The following is a 21,551-nucleotide window of genomic DNA, read 5'->3' as shown; positions in this document are numbered from 1 at the left end:
TACATTTAATGAAATTTTCATGATGTTCCTTTTATTGTAAGAAACATGACTGAATGAGTATTTTTATTCACAACGTATTATTATTTCAATTTTGTTAATATGTTTTACTTATAGATATTCGTATATATCTTAAATCTGCTATTTTTTATTCACAAATGAAATGATAAATTAGGAACCGTTAAGTCAATTGCACAGAAGTTTAAATGAACCACGCTGCTAATTAGCGTATTATTTAAAAATATCGTCTTCATAGAAATCCCATCCCGCCTGTCATTAATTTATTTATTTGGTTTACAAACAATGAAAAATAAAATACAGAAACATTGAAATAAAGAAATACACTACCTATTTTTTGTCAACTACATGTAAACACTAACAAAATACATATTTAAACAAAATGAACAATATAACCCATTATTTTATAATATAAATTAGAAAGGGGATAAAATAAATAATATGCACTTATTAGTGCAGTTTTAAGTTTTAATGCAAATTATTAATTATTAGGAAAATATTGTTTTTAAATCGAAACCATTTTTTTTCAAAAAAATCGGATAAAAAATATTCGATTATAATCAACAGGTTATATTATATTCGTAAGAACATCTCAAAGAGTTTTTACGAATGTGTTAGTGGAAAAGTGATGTACCGCCATTATTCGTTTCAATTAGCTTCGATAATAATATCGATATATCGTTTATAAAAACGGATATTTATTTATATAAAAGTAAATTTATACATACTTCGGTAAAATTTATATTGAAGTACATTACCACCAAACCCTTATCAGAACCCAATGGTGCATAGGCCAGTGCATTGTTAATTTGAATGTATATATTATTTGAATCATTATATTGACCATAATAAAGTAATAATTGCATACAATAAACATCAACGTATGCGAGTGTAAGAGTCCTTCTTTACACTTTCAACTTTAGTAAGCAGAAAATGAACTCTTAACAAAATTACCAAAAGAATCAAATTATGCAAAAAATAAAAAATGAGAATTAAAAAAACCTTTTTTTTTTAAACCACTTTATGTGTTCACACAACTGACTAGTTTCGGCTACAAATCATTTCCCTCTTTAGGGTTATTAACAAGTAAACAAACATAATACATATATTCGGTTGTGTAAACAAATACAGTGGATCACAAAACGGTATTTTTTATTCTCAAATAAAAATTATATATTACGATGATCCACAATGTTAGATTTACAAACATCTAAAATAATACAATGACATTATGTTCATCACCATCTAACCCTTATTTACACCCAATGGGTGTATAAGGTACTGGAAGTGTAAGTAATGATGTACCGTGGGAAAATTCCCGAGAGCGTAACTTCCCGGAGTAGATCTTTTGAAATTTCTAATTTCGTATATTATTTCAATTCAATTTAACTCTATTACGTTCACTGCCCCTTTCACTGTGAGTTTGAAAGATTATATGGAGGGTCTTAGTCGGATATTGTCATTCATCCTTATGAACATACATGTGTATATTGCAAGCATAAATGGTAGCAAAAACGATATTTACTTGTATCGCAATAAATTAGAGATGCAAGGCGGTAAAATCACCGCGGTATTTTACGGTAATTTTCGGTAAGAAATGAATATGACGTACTAATTTTTATTTTTCGAAGATGCAACAAATACAAGTAGCTTTGTTTTAGGACACGTTACATGACAGTGAAAACCAGGTTTAGATCCATCGGGTGGTTTTCAAGATTTATTATAAGTATGGGACGTTCAAGGTCATTCGGTGTGTACTTTTTTAATTTTTTTGATAAAAAAAGTTATCATATTTTGAAACTTAACAGGATCGGTGGACATAATGCCCTTAGTAAAACCTTAAGTGTGTGACCTTGAACGACCACCGCTCATGCCGCAATTTTAAAAAAATTAAGTTTTTTTGCTTATAATTACGTCCCTATACATTTAATATAAAAAATATGAAAGCCTAAGAAAATAAAATTTATTTAAAATGTTCATTTATTTTTTTTTCTTTGGACCAATTCTTTTCAAGATACACGTTTGAACATCAAATAGAGTTTATCGAAATAGCGAAAAAGCGGTATTTGCACTAACTTTTTACTAATTGTTTGATAGTCAACCTATCAAAAGTCATCATCATCATCATAATTCTATGTCCGCTACCTAGTTGGAGCATATGGTGTTGACAAAGATCCTCCAAAAGCAAAAGAAAGAGCAAAAGTCGTACGGGTTTTGGGTATGTCATAATTCATGCTCTGGGAAAACCTCGTACGGACATTTTGCTAAGACCTCTCCTCATTGTTCGACCAAAAGCGTGTAAGTGCTTCTTTTAGGTACAGTTGTCTCATATCCAGCACCTTCGTGTATTGGAACAGCTGTTCTGACGGGTATGTTGGAGGGTGCCGGAATATTATTCTCAATAATAATTTAATGATGTAATCGTATGTGTGTATATGAGTACTTACATATATATTTATATTTTTGTTTTTTATTACTTTGTTGAAATTTTTACAAATTTTTGAATTTGGATTTTAGGCCGGAGCATTCTTAACAATTTTAAATCGATTGATAAGGTGGTTGATAGCTTTCCTCATAAAGGTTTGAAAAAAACAATTATTTTTTGAAAATCATTGTTCAATAAGTCAACTTATATTCACTACACATTGTCACATATATGCACACCCATACATAAATACACAATATATTTAGTAAATACACACCCTCACACAATATATTTAGTCCCCCTCCCTAACATGTACAATAATACTGATACATTGTAACAAGTAGGTACTTAGCATAAATATTATTATTGTACAGTAAAAGTTATCCTCATAATGTAATTGTACACATTATATATAAATGTATATATTTGTACCGACATATTGAAACCATTGTATCAATTCTATAATGTGTTAATAATGTGGTTTTATAGTACATAAATTTAGAGTTAACTCTAATGGACCGGTGAAGTTTACATATTATATTACATGCTAAGTTTATCAATTAACTATTTGAATTTTTTAAGTACAATATTGTAAGGGAAAAAAAACATAAATGAAAGTAATTAAATAATTAAAATCGAAGTAAAAAAGTTATGTTAAAAGTTTCTAGTTAGTATTTACATAAATGGAAATAATATTAACATTAATAAAAAAACTTACTTAAAGTAATTAAAAAGTAAGAGTTAAAATAAAAAAGAATAAAAAAACATGATCAAGTGCACAAACCATTTTTTTTTAAAGGTAAAAGATATATTTACGTACCTACATATTTCAAGAGATTCAAAAAACCGATGAGAAGCAACTTAAAAAAAAAAAAGACAGTAAGTTTAAGTTAATTTAAAAAACATCTTCAGAATTAATGTTAGGAAGATAGAAAATATCAGTTTAGTCCGTCTAGAGGGGACACGGTATGCAAGTAGATTAATTAGTTCTGGGGAATCAAATTTATTATTTACAGTTTTGTAAAGCAGGATCTGATTGAAGATATCTTTTCTGTGTTTCAATGAATCAAGGTTATGAAATTTTAAAGAAGTTAGGTATATAATTTGGAAAATACAAATGAAATTTGTATGTATATTTATATATATACACATACAAATGAAATTTGTATGTATATTTATATATATACATGATCCCGTAACTTCGAATCGATATTCGAATATTCGAATCGATACTTTAGGAATGAAATAGTTCCGCAGTCCCCATCCCCTTCTCACACACACAAATACAATTCTACTGACTATGCGATGTCGCATGGATACGCGCTGCACATGTGAAATGGGCCTATGTGTGATTAGTACGCGACGCTTCATGACTTCAAGTCAGTTGAGTCAGCGCGTTAGTGGTGATTCGGTGAACCATACATTCATTTGAGCCGAACGAACGGTGCAAACTGTATCGCTCGTGTCATAGCTGTTTCGCGTCTGAGCTCGCGACAGTCGCGCGAAATAATTTGAACTGATCTGCGATCCGGCTCTCTCCGGCTCAAGTACTTGAGCTGCGAGCTGGCCTGCAGCTAAAAAAATAATCTTCAGTTGTCCATGCCTACTAGCGACTAAAGGCGACTACCACGAGAGTAGATACTCTGCTCGCTGCCCCCTTCCTCTTACTTTATCAACGGGAGCCATAAAAATCACTCATTGTTTGAATGAATTATGGTCAGAACATTCCCCCAAGGTTTTCTCGTAATGTTTGAGGCTCGTTTACTTTCCGCCTAACCGATATGAATGTACACCAAATTCAACCTTACGTGCATTTTAATAAAGATGTTTTTTGTTTGCAACACTTGTTGTCTGAAAGAGTGCGACTAAATTAATAGACTGAAGATGTATGTATTGACCGTGCGTTGCAAAAATGTATTTTGTATTTTGGGCAAAAGTATAGGATTGTTTTTTCGTTGACATATTTTACATTAAAGCATTTTATTCAACGAGCCGCATTCCAAACGTGTCGAGTGCGGAGTTTGATGTTTTAGTAAAGGGGAGCTTCACTTTCCTCACCTGCAAACTCGATACTGGTGTTAAGGTGTTTCATCATCTACACTGCAGAACCTACATACAGAAGTTTGAGAGAGATTACTTCTAACATGGTTTTTATTTGATCTGCAGTACGCCGTATGGACTCTGGTGATAACCTTCACTTGGTTTCGGTTTGGTTTCATTAGGTTAAAAGCAAATCTTCGCGAGTATCACGTCAGTGGTTCCATCGTATAGTTGTATAGCCCTGACCAAGTCTTTTTTGGCAGAGCATTATACTCTGCTGCCTAATTTTACCCAAATAATATAAAAAATGTATTTAATTGCTTTTAAAAAAACACGAAACCTGTAAATTAACTACAAACGTATATCTTAAATGAATTTTCTTTCCTACACATACGCTCACAAGTTTCAATATTTGTCGTTCCTCGTGCCTGAGATCCCGGAATCATTCCTGTCAGATTAACCCAAATGTTTTTATTTCTAAGCCATTTTTATTCAGTCGTGCGTTTGACAATTTGCAGGTCGTATGCCCTGTAAATGCATTTTGTTAAGATGTCAATGTATCGATATCCTTATCTTTTGTTTTACGTTGCGCGCCATTTATTCAATTTGAAAATGAATTATGCAATTTGATGCAGGTAATTTAATTTGTCGACATTATTCACGCGAGGGGATATGGTGCACCATGATACCAGCACACGGCACGAGATACGGTTATTACAATAATTGGATCGTGTACTGAACACTAAATAGGGCCGAAGTACTCTCGCCAATAATTATTGCTCCCATCGAATGCAGGAACTTATTATACAGCGAAATGATCGTGAAATTAACCCCACTCAAAATCAATATTGAAGAGGTCTCGTGCCGAAAGTCATTAGACAATGTAAATATCGCACCCCGAGAATAAAAGTGGCATATCTAAAAAAAACATATCAGTGTCCTGGCGGATGAATAATATATCGAGCCATAATCGGCAGAACAACGTCAGCGACAAATAGTGAATTGTGTAGGAGAAGGTTTTTTAAAAATTTTTGTTCCATATATACATATGTTTTTTAATAATTCAGTAAATGGGATTTATAATAGTTAGTTACTGACAATACTGGAATGACAGCCAATTGTTTAAATACGTTCTGCTTTCAAGATAGTGGCGGTAATGCTGTTTTGCCTATAACTCTGACAGTGGTGCGAGCCAGCGTAACCGCCTACAATGTCGTCGGTTGCGCTGTTTTGCTTAGCTTAAAAATAATATGTCAACATTTTTTTTAAAGATTGGAATAATGCGGAGTAATACAAAAAAACTATAACTAACCTTTAATTTTGGTTTATTTGTAAATATCGTATTTCGTTTTGTTGTAATGGCTGTTGTTTTCTTTTAAAAAAATAAAATAAATATTTTTTAATGTGGCAGGTGAATTTTATAGAGCTACGATGTTTTTATCACTTGTGCAGGGGGCAATAAAAAAATGTTGCTTACGTTGTTTTTCCGATTATGGCTAGATATGCTGAGGAGTGGACGAGGTGTGAGAAATACCTCGTTCTACGAGGAGGAATATTTAGACTGGACTATTTTTGGAAAAGAAAGGATGCGCAACGCCACTAACCTGCTGATGACGAAGCGTAACGTGTGCTGGAACCTGGCTGCTGAAGCCGGCGGTCGTGAGACGCTGGCACAGCGTGTATGTAGCTAGCGGTCTAAATGGACGCTGGCACAGCTCGCTTGATGAAATATTTGTTAGCACTCCACTTGGTTGATGTTCGATTAGTACTGCAATTTTAATGTTGTTACCGGCACTCACATGTAGAATTGTTGTTTATTTATTTATTTATTTATTTATTAACGGACATAGTCCATGTATACAATTTATAAGGTTTAAATATTACAATAAAAGAGTAGTTTAAAACATTTAAAGAAAAAAGAAAGAAGCATTGACAAACATAAGGGACATCGAGACAAGATCTGGACTATTTATTTAGTGCTCGTTTAAATCGTTGTAAACTTAAACCAAAAAAGTCCAGATCCTGTCTTGAGTTAACAATACGACAAAGGCGGGTCATTGGAGAATTTAGGCCATAGTTTGTTCTATGCTGATCGATGAACAGTACTTCACTGTTTCTCAATCTACGAGTCGGAATATTGAATTTTACTTGTCCCAGTAATGATGGAACATCGATTATACCATTTAGTATGCCGAACATATATATGGAGTCAATATTAGTTCTACGTTTTTGTAGACTAGAAATATTTAACATTGACTCTATTTCAGCATAAGAATGTTGTTGCGTGGAGTGCGCTAGGAAATGGGATGGACAAGTAGGTATGTATAGATTTAGTTGGGAGTTGGTCCGAACATTATACTAGTTTCTCGTCTTAAATAAAACCAGCACTCTTGACTAGTACCTTCGACGCTGCTCGCTGCTTTTAGGTAAAATCCTTAATAAGGAAGTGAAGAAGATCAGTGCTACGGGAAATAGTATGTAAAAAATTACAAATCTTACACGCGGTAAAAATTAGAGCATTAAATTGTATGGCGAAGTTTTTTGAAAATGTATGAAAAAATGAACTGCTTTGTATTTGTATTAATAAAAATGAATTACTTGAAACGTTATCACTAGTTTTTCCTAACTAACCAATAATTGAGTGTTGTGATATATTTCCGCCTTACGGGAATCCAATTAACCAATTAGCAGAATTCATTGAAGAGAACTTGTGACGTCATACGCAAAGTAATTTAAAAATTACAAAACTGTAATGACATGAAATATCTGATTTTAAAGGTAGTTTTCAACTGAAGTATTTATTTATTAAGTATTTGTAAGCGTAAGACTGATCACCTTACCTTCTTGTAATAGATGATCGAGATACGATGCATTTGATTTAAGAATTCGGTGCTCCATGCACTACTGGGTGTGGATAATAGTTTGATGATGATGATAAAAAATAAAAGGTAAAAGACCAGGGTTGCTATTATGAATCTTACACATACAGAAGAAAGAAATTTGAGGATTTAATTTTTTTGCGTGCGATTAAACTTTGCTTCATTTATGGCCACACTGATGATTAAAGGTTAAATAAATGTCAAACTATGAAATTTCAATTAAAAATAGTATTTTTTTATAATACGGTTTGGTCAATTTAACATAATTAAGTGGTTTGGGAGATGCTTGAGGTCGCAATAATGTTCTGTATGAAAATCATAATGATTGGTTTACGTGTTCGCACTTTTTAACGTTTAGTTAGCAGTGTGATTATGTATGAAGCAAAGTGTTGTCGCATGCAAAAAATAAATATTCCAAATTTTTTTATTCTCTATCTGCGATAAGATTCATAATTGCAACCCAATTATCGAAAAATGCTGTTTCGTACTAAACACTTACAACTCACGACTTACAACGGAACTTCATTCAAGGATAGTGTATTAATTATGTTTAATTAATTTTAATTTATCATGCTTTAGTAATTTTGATTCCCGTTTGGCTAAATAAATCCAGCTATATTGTAAATACGTGAGCCTCAGACCAGGTTCAGTTACTCGTTTCCCATTATGGGCTTTTCCTGACACTTTAATATATTGTTCCTAGTCACATGCTTCCTGCTGCCTTTATTGTAGCCCTACAACGCGAGTGGCCCAACTCACAAAAAAACAAGAAACTGCTAAATGTTTTCTGTGGGAAATGATAAAAAATACCGAAATTTCGCGAGGAATTTCACCATAAATATATTACAGTGATTTAATGAGTGACTATTTAATCCACTATTGGAATTACCGGTTTGATTTATTTACATATTTATGCCTTACTAAAGTTTGCGGAATCAAAGCATCTGCTTTATTTTTTATATCAAAAAGTATGACATCGTATTGCCCTTTCGCTCCGAACTCAAGTGGCTTCGTTTTAATCAGCGCATAAACTTTCAATCTCTCTCACTTCTTTATAATATTCTTCACAACGGAAGTATTTTGGTCTGTCGGTAGATATCCTTGACATGGGAATTAATATATATGAGGAACATTAATATAAAAGTGGACCAAGGATTGAGCCCTGCGGAACTCCATAATGGTTTTTTTAGTACAAAATTTTGACCAACTTTTCTTTTGACCAGCCTATTTTTTGGTTGGCTAAAAGCTATTGCTTTTAGCAATAAGTACGCTAAAGTACTTATTTTTTGGACTTGAAGTTTTAAATAAAATAAAGAAATAAATTGTAAAGCGCCCTTGAGCACGAAAATGGCGCTATGTAAAAGTGTCACTATCCAGGGAGAAAATATTGCAGTATTTTTGTATGACGCAAAGTCAGACCACGCACCCTCTTAAACTTTTATATATTTTGTTTTGTATGTTCGCCCCTTGCGCAATGATCTGAACACACATGCACGGGTTCCGCGTGTTCCTTCGAGTCGCGCCGGTCGCGCGTCCTTTGCTGAGCTACGTAATACATTACGCTTATTAAAGACTGCCGCCGCGTAAGTGTTAGGAATCTGCACGAACTCGGCGTTAAGGGGTCTTCTGTCTCGTCCCTCGTCCCTCGTCTGCCAATATCTATTGGAAACACCACCAGCCGCCGCGCCGTATATCCGATCCCCCGATCCGTTATGAGGCCTAACCACTGAATATATAATACAGGCCTAACGGACCCAATTATTATTTATTTTTTAAATATTATATGTATTTAGGAAATCAACAGTAATTCAGCGAATATACATTATGTGCAAACGAAAAAAACATTAAATGAAACTAATAACAGATATCCACATACATACATTATGCATAATTTTAATTTTAATTTATTTAGAAAAATAACAGAAAAAAAAAAGAATATTTACATTATAAATAAAAAAAAACATAAAAGGAAACTAATCAGTTTTCCACTTAAATACAATTATAAAAATCCAGTTCAGTTAGTTTTTGTGTGTGAGGATTGAGGATGCGTGGGTAAGTGAGTGGAGTGTGGTTTTGGTAGGTATGTGAATATGTGTGTGAGTGTATATGGGTATGAGGTTGGGTTTATGGACAGGGTAAGTGTGTGTTTGATATGAGTGAATAGAAACAACTTAAATTAATAATGTAAAAATATTATTTTTTTTTATAAAGAAACATAATTTTTTCATTTAATAGTTTTTAAATTCGTGTTTTAAAAGTGAGTTTACTGCAGTTAAATATATCTATGTGATTGAAAAATACATTATAATTACGCGTCAAGCGAATCAGAATACAGTAAGAATTTGTGTGGGTGTGAAAGAGAGAGTCGGCCTCGGCTTAGCGGTGTAATGGTCAGCGTGTTTGCCTACCATATGAAAGGTCTCGGATTCGATTCCCGACATGGTTAATATGAAATATTTATATAAAAGGGTGTTTTCACACTAGAATATTTCATAGTCCCTGGACAAGTACCTGAAGCGTAAGACTGATAATTTTACATGTAACAAAAATGATCAAGATATACTGCGATTGGTGTACCAATGCAGTTCCCTATGCACTATTCGGTGCGGAAGGGGAGTTATGATGATGAAAGAGGAGAGATATTTCATACGTAATAAGTAGTTTTTCATGCTTTTTTTGGCTTATTTTGTTGTTTTTTTTTAAATTGGTGTTATAATTATCAAAATGTGTCCAAGCACCGTTTACACTTGAATAAAGATAAAACTTCATATTTCTATATTCTGCTAATTACTATCATATTGAACAACAGACCCTAAACTGTGGACCTTCCAAGTCCACGTAAGAAAGTAATTTCGCACTCGATTTCGAGGAACTAAGAAATGATTATTTTATGAATGCGAAATTACGAATATGTGAACGGTCCCCGGATATGAAGTCCTCAGACACCGGGTGTGTATTCCAAATTTAATGTTAGATAGCCGTTTTCTTAGTGCCTACCGGATGTATGATGATACCGAATAGAAGACAATGGTCGCGATAAACTTGAGCATAAATATAAGAAAAAAAATATTTTTAATAATGTGTATTTTACTAGAACCTCGAATACGGGTGGCCAGTTAATGTCCTCTTAATCGGGATTGAGCAAACAAGGGTGTAAAAGTGAGGGTCTGTGTATATGTGAATAGATGTCAATGTGAATGTTACACAGTGTGTAAAGTAGCCACTTAAACTAGCCAATGGCAGGTATTAAGCCATGTAAATGCCTAGACATCTATATTCCCTTCTATAAAATGTTCCTCGTCTCTACTGATATTTACATAATAAAATTTAAAAATTTAGTTACATGAACTAAATATTGCTACACCACAGTAGTATTATTACATTACTCATCTGTATTATATTTCAGTCAGCGCGTTTGCCTACCACACAAGAGGTCTCGGGTTTGATTTCCGACGTTGTCATGAAATATTAATTCAAAAAGGTTTTTTTTCATAAGAATATTTCATCGTCCTTAGCCTGGCACCTGAAGCTTAAGACCGAACAATTATATTACGCAGTGATTGGAGTACCAGTACAGTGTCCTATGCACCATTTGGTCCGGAAATGGAATGATGATGATTTTATTTTGATATTTCATACGAATTCCTATTATGCATATTTTGTATTAACGCGTGTGTCAATTAATGTATGAATCTTTGTAATTTAAATTAGATAAATTTAGTCATTTTATTTATTTTTTATTTTTATTTTATTAGGGAAATCAACAGTTCTACATACATATTTTTAGTAAACAAACAGATATAGTGTATAAACTCAGAACTAATAACAGATTTCTACATAGTATACAAAGTTAGTAAAGAATATATATATTACATATCAAATAAATACATACAATTTATAAATATAAAAATGTTATTTTCAAGTACTCAATAATCAAAGATTTTTTAAATATTAATTTTAAGAACATTAAGTTACTGTATCATATTGATTAAAAGAGTTTCGACTTAACACGTAGCTTTCTAGCAAGTCGGGACGTGAATATAATTAACTGTGTAATAATGCAATTGTACATAGTAATAAAAATGAAAAAAAAATCTTGTAAATTTACAAAATTATGCAAGATAAATAATTGTCATTCCATTTCATTTCAAGATGAGATGATTAAGTCTTGCACTTCATGTACTAGTCCTGGGACTATGAAATATTCAAGCTTAAAAATATAATTTGAAATAAATTAGGGTATCAGAAGGAAACTTGGAAATCTCCACCAAAAACGGAAAATTAGTTATTGATGTCAAAAAACCTACCTATCTAAATAATAGCGTAATTCGAAACCGTCTCTAAATCTTGCAAAAACAAATTTCAATTACACTACTTGACACCGCAATCTTAGCATTCTTCATTGAGTTAGTGAAGCATAATGATTAGAAATCTCACAATTATGTTTTTTTAAAAATTCGCTAATATCTCAGTTACTCCTTCAATGGAGATTTTTTTTACTTCTAATACCCTCAAATATTCCATGTCAACCATGTCGGGAATCAAACCCGAGATTTCTTGTGTGGTAGGTGAACGCGTCAACAACTTGACCACTCGACGAAATCTTATTTCCGTATCTTCTCTATTAAAATACGAAACCGAGAGAACATTAAATGTAATCGAAAACCCAAAATTTTAAACGTTAAGTACCTACCTAGTAAAATTAAGTTTACATTGCGTTCATCAAACCATGCCACATCCGAAACCACGATGATCACTATGAGCAAGAAGACATATTGGTACATTTAAATAAATTTTTAAAACGAATAATATTAAAAAAAAAACAAAATATAAAAAAAAGCAAATGGTTGCTTACTTCTGCAGGGGTGAAATGAGGAGGGGGGAGAGGGGATTCTAATACTGCAGAAGTAAGCAACCATTTGGTTTTTTAAAAATATTTTATTTAAAAAAAAAAATTTTGTTCTAAATATTTTTTACTATACTATACTTTTTTACTTGTCTTCTTGCCCATACTGATCATCGTTGTTTCGGATGTGAAATGGTTTAAAGAACACCCTGTATTATAAAATTAATACAATTTTGATGATGTGAATAAAGAAATAATAAAATTGTAAGTAAGTACCGTTTACATGTGGACAATAAGATAGATATGATAATATTGTCTTCTCCCAGCTCCGTGAACAGCCATGACCGCGCAGGACAATACGAACTAATAACTTTGGGACAATACAAAAATTTGGCTGCATTTCACACGTGAGCGCTGCGAAAATGAATACATGAAGGCGTTTATTACGAGCGAGATCACGATAAATACTATTTATTTTATATCAAGATGTATTGTTATTATTAAAGAACGATCAAAATAATTAAAAAGAAAATATGCGGGAGCGACACCTTCACGTCGAGTAAATCGCCATTGACACAAGGTCCTGTCCGTGCGTGTTCACACGAAAATAATGCGCGGTCGTGGAGGTAATCATTGTTCTGCGGAGATAGCCTAGCCGTCTATCTCGGTGGCAATGTCTCGGAAAAATGTTTTATCCTACAAATTGCCATTCACACGTGGACAGTGGTTGAGTCCAGGGACAAAACAATTATATAATGTACGCGTGTAAATGGCCTTTACAGAAATAAAAACAATATATATACATGTACGATTAGGTTGTTAAGGGATTGGGGGGCTCCTACCCCAGTTAGAGATTGACAGAAGATTGTTAGAGAATGCTGTTTAATGCGTATTTATTTCATGGCGAATAAATAATGAGTTGTGTCGCGCGAGCGTTACGGCGATAAAGAGTGGGAGTATCTGCACTTAAACTACATGCTGGTACTAAGTGACTGATGCTGGCTGACTGATTTTTACTTGACTGGACTGACTGACTGACTGAACTGGCTGAACTTGACTGGACTGGGCGTTGACTGCGCCCTGTGGTCTCTTTATAGGCCACGTTCCTTTGTTCTTCATATCTCCATGGTAGGGACGATGTTAATGTACTGCAGAACGTTAATCTCGTATTTTGCAGAATGTAATAAATTGAATTCAATAGAAAACGCTGACTTGCTTCTTGGAGTAATGACTATATTTTAGATGAAATTATTTAGCACATGTGTGTCATCGATCATGGACCATGAACCCCTCACAAATAATTTTTAAAAAATGTCAGATTAAAATTTTAAAATAAATTAAATTAAAATATTGTATAACGTAATGATATTATTATTTGTATTTCAAATGCAACATTATTTATCGAACATAATGACTAATATATAAACTTATCTAATACGGCATGTTAGAGAATAATTGCATTGTAGTGTTAAGAAAGCGACAGTTAATTATAATAATACTTGCATTCTAATTGTCATAGTCGAGATGAAGAGGTATAATTTTGTATAAATCACATGGCCGTTTGTGCCCTCGCGTCGGTAATAAGTTATTCCCCACAAATAATAATGAAGCGGCAATTGGAGACACACGTCATCATCATTTCCCTATCGGTACCCAGTGATACATAGGGCACTGCATTGTCACTCAAATTGCAGCGTTAAGAGGATACGCGGTCTGATTTTTTTTCATACAAATGTATTCCCGTATTTTCTTCCTGGGTCCGTATTACAATTGAAAGTTAACGTTTTCTTTTTTATTATATTCTATTAAATTAATTTAGTTACATAAATTGATGCATGTTTTTTTTCTATTATTATCTACTTTTATATATTTACATATATAGTTAATCTTATAACTGTAACTTTCCAAAAGTAAGACTAGCTCTTGTGCTTGGACTTGCGCTGTTATGGTTATTTAGTAATTTGAAGTTATATCATTTCGAATAAACATGAGAAAAAAAAAGGAAATAAAAAGAAAATCAGACAATAATAGTATCTACCGAATACTAATTAAAATAGAATGCTGTGTTTATTCGAGTACAATTTTTTTTTTGTAGTGATATATTCGTTTTACTAGTTTTTATTTCAATGGGGAGATTATTATAAGTTTTTTATTCCTTTGAAAACAAAACTATTTTGACCATGAATTGTGTGGAATTTAGGAGTTTTGATATTATTTTGTTCGTCATATATCCCTCTCAGTCTAACGCAATCAAAACCATATTTCGATCTCGTTCCGTCTCATACGATTTGAATGAATTTGTTACAGCGTAAGGCCACTGAGTGACTTATCTACCTCAAATTCATTATTTTTTTTCTTTATAAGGTTTTATCATATAATTTATTTTGTAAATGGTGTCTACAGTATGAACATTAAATAATTTAAATAGATTTTCCGTATTGAATGTAATCGTTTTTTGTTGTAGATAAATTGTTTATCTATAAACAAAACAACGATGAATTTTTGTTGACGAATGGAGCTTCTCGCTACTATCCAAAGCCTTGTTATAGGTCCTGTCGAGTATACAGATCTGGTGGTTTCCAAAAAGAATTCCTAGACTTTTAAAAAGTTTTGTTATCATTTCAGCGAATTGATCTTGTCCAATAAATTTATTCCCAGTCAGTGAAGAATTCACTTCCCTCTTTTCCTCGATCCCATGAAGGGCATATTATGTACTTCTGGATTATCTTCTTTCAGCACAACGATGCTAAGGCTACAAAATTACGGAGAGCTCCTTCGGGCAGCTTTTCTCGATCGGCAACTAGGTAATTTTTTCGTGTATGTGGGCACCGCGTATGAACGAAATTTTTTCGTGTATGAACGAAAAGTACTCAGAAGAATCTGCGGACCAGTGAGAGAAAATAATCAGTGGCGCGTTCGGTATAACGAAGAACTGTACAATATATACCAGGCCCCGAGCATCTCGGCACATATGAAGATGCTTAGATTACGATGGGCCGGACGTGTACAGCGAATGCCTGACTCACGTGTCCCTAAAACAATAATGTGCGGACACCCGGGAGGAAAGAAATTAGTGGGAAGACCCAGGCTGAGATGGGAGGATGAAGTGAGAAAGGATGCAGCGCAGTTTCTCCAGGTGGCAAATTAGAAGACGGCGACTGAGGACCGACAGAGTTGGAGGCGAAAGTTGCAGGAGGCCAAAGCTCGATATGGGCTGTAGCGCCATCGGAGAGAGATGTGGGCACTGCTAAGAAAACCTATGTTCTCAAATGCGGTTTGCGGTATGTGGTGGGCAAGCTGTTGATATATTTTTATTAACATTTAAAGCTTTTACATTGTGGTCAAACGTTTTATTGAATATTTGTAAATAACCACATAGCGATTTTTCTATGTCTTATGTTTACTATTGATAAATGATCTTTTATAGGATATAGGACTATCTAAAAACTATTAAAAGCGTCCAGTTTTATCTAACGTCTTCGGACGCATGGTATACAAATTTTATAAATAATTCTGTAAAACTGAAAAAGTACCGACACAAAAAAAATAATTTTAGTACTCTTTCTAAAAAGAATCGAAAATCGGTTTAGTTTTGGGGAGCGGAAAACGGTACAACAAAACCTCGATTTTGTTGATTTTAGCTAGGCGTAATCAGTCCAATAGTGCAGTTGTCTTTTTCATGTAGTATCGGGGAGGCATTTGCGAGAAAGTGACAAAAATACCGAATAGAAATAGAAATTCAACAGTGTTTGAGTATGTCCAAATGCTTGCAGACTGGCTGGATTTCCTCCCTAGGGAGTTATTTATGTTTAAATTTATTGCAACAGAGAGAGAAAACATTATTCCATATTCCCTTCTCAATAATGTTTTCCCTCTCTGTTGAAATGAATTTGAACAGAAATAGAAATGTTCAAATACATATTCGTTAAAATTGTCTTGCTCCCCATATCCCCTGAATGAAGATGGTATCTTGATTTGAAAAATTCATCTTTTCCCGCCTAGTGCAGTTATCAAGGAATTCTCAGCTGTTGGTTTGCCAACATTTTTGTATTTGTTTATCGAATTATTAAATATATCTGTAATATTTTATTTTATGAAATTCTGCCAATGCAGTCTGCGCAGATATTGTCTGAAAATTGAATCCCCCACGATCTAAGTTTACTTATTACTAATAACTGGGTACTGCACGCCTATTATCGGCCCCTGCCTCTGGCGGTACTTTGTCGGCTCTTCCCAACAAGATTTAACACTTAAGTCAATAATTGACCCATGGGTGTAAAACTATCTACTATGTAATTTTTATACGAGTAAGTTTAAGTGTGTATAAATAAATAAATAAAAATTCCTTGGCAGAAAATACACCTTGCTGACTCGACAACCCGCCCAAACGTCCACTTGTTTTATTATATTATTCTGGTTTCTGTGGAACTGCAAACGTTGTTGCTATGGCGAAAAGTGTTGTCATATCCAGAAAACGTATGTATGCGCGCCGTGGCCCAGTTGGTTAAACTGTGAAACTGGCGTTGCGGGTTCGATTCCCGCCAGTTGCAAGAAAAAATCTAAGAAAGATTTTTTTCTCAATTGGTCTGGGTGTTGTGGTGTATTTTTCGTAACCTCCTTCCTTATCTCTTCTTTCCCACCTGCTAACAAGCCTCTAAATATAGGCTTAGCGGGTTATTACTTTAAAAAAAACGATTTACGATCAGTTTATTTGATTTTTTTAAATATTAACGGTGAACATTTTTTTATTGATTCTACTGGTATATCAGGTGTAGCAAATTTAATTAGTTTATTTTTCAATGTTTCGAATATGTTATTAATATAAAAAACTCTTTTCACTTTGTTGTATGACATTTTACGTCGCATACATGATGTCTCGGCAATAATAACTTCTCAGAATTCGTAATTCATCTAATATCTGAAAATCATTATTTTGATCAAGAAACGGGAGAAAAAATTTCACATATTAAAAAAATTCAGAAAGATTAGAAATATTTTTTTTACTGATTTAATTTTTAAGATCCTCATGACTTTTTAACTTGTTTTAACTATGTATTTATTTTTTTAAATTTTTATTACACCTTTAACTTTATTTTTTAATATGCTGGTTTTTTTTTTCTTTCTTTAAATATGCTTTTTGCTATACAACATACATTCATTTTTTTATTATGACTTTAAATATGTTTCTTACTATGTATTCTGTTTTTATTTCGTATTTTACTGAGTTTCAAAATATTTTTATAGACATATTTATATATTTTCATGGTTTTTTTTACTATGTTTTTACTGCATTTATTACTTTGTTTTTATAATTGTTTTTTTTGCTACGTTTTTTCTATTACATTTTTACTATGGTTTTACTACATGTTTACTATGTTTTTACCACAATTTTACTATGTTTTTATTACATTTTACTATGTTTTTACTACATTTTTTACCATGTTTTTACTCCATTTTTTACTTTGTTTTTCACTTTGTCCTGTATTTTTATAACTGTTTCTATAAATTGATTACTGTTTTAGAACGGGGTAAATAACCCTAGTTAGACAGTCAAAGCAACTTTACATAAATTATAATTTTGTGTATGTAATATAATGATAATAAATAAATAAATATAACCGCTAGCCAAAAACCCCCCCTAATAAATAATTAATTAAATTTAACATCGAGTCCTCTTTTAAAAATAATCCCGTTATAATTCATGTTATTCTCCTTCTTTCTCCTTCTTTCATTCTAATGTTTATCCATTCAATATTTTATAATATAAATAGTAATTAGAGTAATTCTACGTTCTTTTAATTTCTGATGATGAGGAAGTGACCTCGTAACCGGTCGAGGTATTACTCAAAAGTTAAAGTTTTTCATAAAAAAAACATAAATAAATAAGTGTTTCAAATCAGTGATTTCTTATATTGTAAGTAAAAATGTTTTATTTAATTTAATGACATTTATGACAAAAATAACTGATTTATTTTATATTCTTTCTCTCTCTTTCTTTCAATTTTCTGTCTCTTTCATACAATATTTTATTATATAAATAGCAATGCGTGTAATTATAAGTTAGTTGAATTCCTGACAATGAGGTAGTAACCTCGAAACCGGTCGAAGTGTAATTAAAAAAATTAAAGTGGTTTATACAAATTTATTAACAAATAAGTGTAAAATGTCATACCACAAAGTGAAAAATGTTTTTGATAACAATAATTAATGTTAATGCTTCAAATATTAATAATTATTTTTTCATTTATTTCCGAATTTTCGTTTTTTTAGACAGACTAGAAAATATGATTAGTTTTCCGACCAGTTTTCTGATCCGTATAACACAGATTTAAGTGCACATGTACACGTTGTGCTGTAGTGCATAATATTATATAGTTGCAGACATTGTAAGTTCGTGCCAATAGACTGAAAGTAAAGCAATTACGCGTAAAATTAATGGCACCTACCCCGTGCTATTATGTCTGGAAGGCTTTATCACGAGAGTTTTCAATTACGAACCATTAGCGATTATTTCACTATCCAAAAGGGGTAGTTATTACCAACAGTTTAACGTTCGCTGCTGCAACACGTGACTAAATATAATTAGCATACCTTCAAATACAATTTTGCTGTAACAATGTTACTTTTCTGGGCTCTTCTGTCAAATAGTATGTTCTTTGACATGGACTTTTCCACGTTACACGTTACACGGTATTTATATTTTATAATTTAATTTCATCATTCATGTCCGCTCCCTAGTTGGAGCAAATAGTATCCACAAAGAGTCGCCACGAATCTCTATCGGCTGTCAACTTCTTTGCGTCCTACCAAGTCAGGTTCTCGTCCCGGAACTCTGACATAAACTGCCGACGAACAGTCTGTTTAGTAAATAACAGCATTTATCTATACTATTCCTGGCCGATTACTTTTCGTTCCCATCCTTCCTTTGACCCATCCTTATGGTAGCTATCTAACATCAAGATAGAAGATATTCAAAATTAGAAGATTCGGATTCAGAACTAAAACAAAACAACATTTTTGACTTGACATAAAATCGAAAAAAAAGTGGTTGGAATCGTCGATCGTCGTGGAAAACATTGTCTCATTTTATAGTTCATTTTTTGATCCAGTGCCAGAAATTGAAGAACATTCAGACTATATTTAAGGTAGGTATTCATTCCATATTCCTATCCTTTCTCAAATATTTCCAATTCACAAAACTGAATGAAATTCGATTTTCATTTACAGTCCGCCTTTTCGTTAACACAGTCAGCAGTGGACTTTCAGGACGAGAACCAGATGCCTTGTAAAGTAGGCAAGCGTGGTTAAGGCTCTCAAGGGGGATCCACAGTATATGGCCTAGACACCGTATTGCCTCCGCTTGGCGACAGCTGTCGCCATAGTTTGCTGCGTCCGTTTTCTTATTACTTCATTCCTCACAACGTCAGACCACCGCATCGGATAATCAGTCATCAGATAATTTTATTTTATAATTTTTTGAACCAGGCCGTGGTAGTATTGTGGACTCGCGGGCCAAAGGTCCGAGGTTCAAATCCTACTTTACTACAACTCGATTTCCATTTTTCCAGCACAAGTTATTTACAACTTTTAGAAAATGTTCTGAAAATTTAAATATTTGAGTAAATAATACGACCTCAAGTATTTCTCTTTTTTAAAATTAAAAAAAAAAACAATATGTTTTGAAGTTAAAAGGAATTGAATAGTGCTCAGTGTTGATAGTTACTGCTGAATGTCATTGTGGTATTTGTTAATAAACCTTTGTGCAAGTATTATATTAAAATGGTGGAGAATAAAGCTACGTGGATCGCGTGGTAAATAATAATTGTAGTTTGAGTTGATTTTCACAGAACCACAAAAAAATAGTCATTTGTAATTATATGACTTAAATATCATGTGTCTATATGTAGGTACAAATTAATGATATTTTTTTGTAGATTACCTATAAAAAAAGCACGGCTTGCTACTGGTACCTACTAGCATATAGTAAAGTAAGTAAAGTATTAACTATTATAAATTATTATAAACTGCCCAATGAGCTAAAACACATAAAATTATTAAAAAATCCAGAAGTGTCGCAATCAAAAAATATTTCTTAAATCTTTTTGATAATTAATTATGTAATTTATATAGATGGTGTAAAGTATTATGTTTTATGTCTCTTATACAATAATGTATTCTTTATATTTCGGATGTATTAATATGTATGATATTACTTATGTATGATATTACTATTTAATATTATTTCCATTTGTAAATACTCACTACAAACTGCAAACCTTAAAATACATTTTTTTTCACTTAAATTTTAATTTTTAAACATTTTTCATTTATGTTTTCTTTTACCTTCTCTTTTTTATACTTTCATAATTAACCTTACATTTAATTGCTTTTTAATATGGAAACTTCACTGGTCCATTAGAATTAACTCCAATTGTGTAAAATATTAAACTTTGTAACTGTACTGTATGTTTCCTGAATAAAAGAAAATAAAATAAAAAAAAATAATTAAAAAAAAATTACGTATTGTCAAAAAAATCTTTTTTTTTATGTACGTTCTCAAATGAGTTTTTTAATTAACTCCTGGGAGTATAATATGTACTTTTTGAATTTTATGTTTTATTAATAATAAAAAAAAAAAAAATATTTACTCGAGAAAAAAAACTAAAGTTTGCTTTAAATAAACGATTATTAAACGCATTTTTTGTATATTTTAATTTTTAATTTCAACGCTTATTAGTTCATAGTTTACTTCTTTGTTGTAATTCTTAAAGCACGCTCTTAAAACCCATCCACAATTCCTCTTTCTTCTCTAACTCATATAGTGTCTACGCGGCTTGACTGTGAAATCATCTCCCTTCCACCATCAAAGATGTTACAGTATATCCGTTTAAATCGCGTCTAAAGAAACATCTCTTTTCTATTTTTTAATCTCTCCTCTTTCCTCTTTATCCCCTTTTCCCGTTGCGTGATAGTATTGATTTAAGGTAATTTAACTTTTTTCTTTTCTATTGAAAATGTTTTGTAACTTGAATTATATAAATAAAACTTTTATTTTATTGAGTGGTTTGGGTGGAAATTTCCATTAATTTGGCAATAAGCCGTCCCTCCAATGTACGTTTTACATTATGTTTAAAAAGTTTAATAAATAAAAAATAAAAAAATACTTCTATGTGTTATACGTGAACTCAGATAATCATACCTAAACATGGGCAAAAATGCTAAAAATCCTTTGCTGTAGGCAAAATTTACGAATTGCCTAAAAAATCATGTTTATTACAAAAATTTTCATAATGCTTAAGCTAATAATATTATAAAGCAAATAAAAAAAATCAATGTGTCTATTTGT

General features: G+C 32.3%; 1 protein-coding gene and 1 long non-coding RNA gene across 9 annotated transcripts in view; one reads left to right on the top strand and one right to left on the bottom strand.

Annotated features, from left to right (window-relative positions):
* The window catches only part of Ntan1 (N-terminal amidohydrolase 1), a 292,280-nt gene that overhangs the window by 226,573 nt on the left and 44,156 nt on the right, over positions 1 to 21,551 (top strand). The window lies entirely within an intron of this gene.
* Positions 2,029 to 21,551, bottom strand: part of LOC148279999 (uncharacterized) — a 233,012-nt gene continuing 213,489 nt past the window's right edge. Inside the window, exon 2 of the long non-coding RNA XR_015822727.1 lies at positions 2,029 to 3,782. This is a non-coding gene — a long non-coding RNA (uncharacterized LOC148279999). The remainder of the gene's footprint in view (positions 3,783 to 21,551) is intronic.

Source organism: Micrasema longulum, unplaced genomic scaffold (assembly GCF_059751315.1).
Source record: "Micrasema longulum isolate JH-2025_06_02 unplaced genomic scaffold, ASM5975131v1 h1tg000632l, whole genome shotgun sequence".
Classification (NCBI taxonomy): domain Eukaryota; kingdom Metazoa; phylum Arthropoda; class Insecta; order Trichoptera; family Brachycentridae; genus Micrasema; species Micrasema longulum.
Note: the sequence above shows the minus strand (reverse complement) of the source record. Positions and strands in the feature narration are given on the sequence as shown.